The following is a 2,536-nucleotide window of genomic DNA, read 5'->3' on the forward strand; positions in this document are numbered from 1 at the left end:
AACGTTAATGATTACTAGAAAGATATTTCCAAAGAGTCGTGTTGCTTGATAGTGCAGCACTAAGTGGGTGGTAAACTCCATCTAAAACTAAATATAACCATGAGACCGATAGTAAACAAGTACCGTGAGGGAAAGTTGAAAAGAACTCTGAATAGAGAGTTAAATAGTACGTGAAACTGCTTAGAGGTTAAGCCCGATGAACCTGAATATCCATTATGAAAAATTCATCATTAAATAATTAAAAAAATAATGTGCATTTTTTTCATATAAGGACATTGTAATCTATTAACATAATAAAGTATTTATCAAAAGATCATTGGTGATATTAAGTTTATTTAAATTAATTTGCTTTTTAAGCATATTAACATAAAATAAATACTAATGATTTGATAAAGTGTTGATAGATTTTATTATATATAATGCTAAAATTCATTTTTTGAATTTTACAAAAAATTTAATATCTATGATATTAATATTTATTTGTATGCATTTATATGATTAACAATGCGAAAGATTCAGGATACCTTCGGGACCCGTCTTGAAACACGGACCAAGGAGTCTAACATATGTGCAAGTCATTGAGTTATATTAAACTTAATGGCATAATTAACTTAACTTAAATATAATGGGATTAATTTTTAGTCTATTTTTTAATAAATAGTCAATTAATTCAATCCCGGGGCGTTCCATATAGTTATGTATAATGATAATTTATTATTATTTATACCTCTAACTGGAGCGTACCTTGAGCATATATGCTGTGACCCGAAAGATGGTGAACTATACTTGATCAGGTTGAAGTCAGGGGAAACCCTGATGGAAGACCGAAACAGTTCTGACGTGCAAATCGATTGTCAGAATTGAGTATAGGGGCGAAAGACCAATCGAACCATCTAGTAGCTGGTTCCCTCCGAAGTTTCCCTCAGGATAGCTGGTGCATTTAAAAATTATATAAAATAATCTTATCTGGTAAAGCGAATGATTAGAGGCCTTAGGGTCGAAACGATTTTAACCTATTCTCAAACTTTAAATGGGTAAGAACCTCACCTTTCTTGATATGAAGGTTGAGGTTATGATATAATGTGCCCAGTGGGCCACTTTTGGTAAGCAGAACTGGCGCTGTGGGATGAACCAAACGTAATGTTACGGTGCCTAAATTAACAACTCATGCAGATACCATGAAAGGCGTTGGTTGCTTAAAACAGCAGGACGGTGGACATGGAAGTCGTAATCCGCTAAGGAGTGTGTAACAACTCACCTGCCGAAGCAACTAGCCCTTAAAATGGATGGCGCTTAAGTTGTATACCTATACATTACCGCTAAAGTAGATGATTTATAAAACAATTTCGATTGATTTATAAATTTTGAAACTTTAGTGAGTAGGAGGGTACAATAGTGTGCTTAGAAGTGTTTGGCGTAAGCCTGCATGGAGCCGCTATTGGTACAGATCTTGGTGGTAGTAGCAAATAATCGAATGAGACCTTGGAGGACTGAAGTGGAGAAGGGTTTCGTGTGAACAGTGGTTGATCACGAGTTAGTCGGTCCTAAGTTCAAGGCGAAAGCCGAAAATTTTCAAGTTTTTAATAAAAAAAAATATTAATAAAAATATATTTAAAAATAATTAAAATACTTGAATTATTTTGAACGAAAGGGAATACGGTTCCAATTCCGTAACCTGTTGAGTATCCGTTTGTTATTAAAAATGGGCCTTGTGCTCATCCTGGCAACAGGAACGACCATAAAGAAGCCGTCGAGAGATATCGGAAGAGTTTTCTTTTCTGTTTTATAGTCGTACTACCATGGAAGTCTTTCGAAGAGAGATATGGTAGATGGACTAGAAGAGCATGACATTTACTGTTGTGTCGATATTTTCTCCTCGGACCTTGAAAATTTATGGTGGGGTCACGCAAACTTCTCAACAGGCCGTACCAATATCCGCAGCTGGTCTCCAAGGTGAAGAGTCTCTAGTCGATAGAATAATGTAGGTAAGGGAAGTCGGCAAATTAGATCCGTAACTTCGGGATAAGGATTGGCTCTGAAGATTGAGATAGTCGGGCTTGATTGGGAAGCAATACCATGGTTTATGTACTCGTTCTGGGTAAATAGAGAATTACGATTCTTGTTCCCCGGATAGTAGTTACGTAGCCAATTGTGGAACTTTCTTGCTAAAATTTTTAAGGAATTATATCATTCGATATATATTCCTTTTAAATTATAACGATTATCAATTAACAATCAATTCAGAACTGGCACGGACTTGGGGAATCCGACTGTCTAATTAAAACAAAGCATTGTGATGGCCCTAACGGGTGTTGACACAATGTGATTTCTGCCCAGTGCTCTGAATGTCAAAGTGAAGAAATTCAAGTAAGCGCGGGTAAACGGCGGGAGTAACTATGACTCTCTTAAGGTAGCCAAATGCCTCGTCATCTAATTAGTGACGCGCATGAATGGATTAACGAGATTCCTACTGTCCCTATCTACTCATTCTCAGTCTGACTGTTGAATAGTGCGGACGTGTCGTGTGCTAAGCGGT

The 2,536-nt window shown here is 36.6% G+C and overlaps 1 pseudogene; it reads left to right on the forward strand.

Moving 5' to 3' along the window:
- Window positions 1-2,536, forward strand: part of LOC129251548 (large subunit ribosomal RNA) — a 2,782-nt pseudogene extending 246 nt beyond the window's left edge.

The sequence above is a fragment of the Anastrepha obliqua genome, unplaced genomic scaffold (genome assembly GCF_027943255.1).
Source record: "Anastrepha obliqua isolate idAnaObli1 unplaced genomic scaffold, idAnaObli1_1.0 ptg000027l, whole genome shotgun sequence".
NCBI classification, from domain to species: domain Eukaryota; kingdom Metazoa; phylum Arthropoda; class Insecta; order Diptera; family Tephritidae; genus Anastrepha; species Anastrepha obliqua.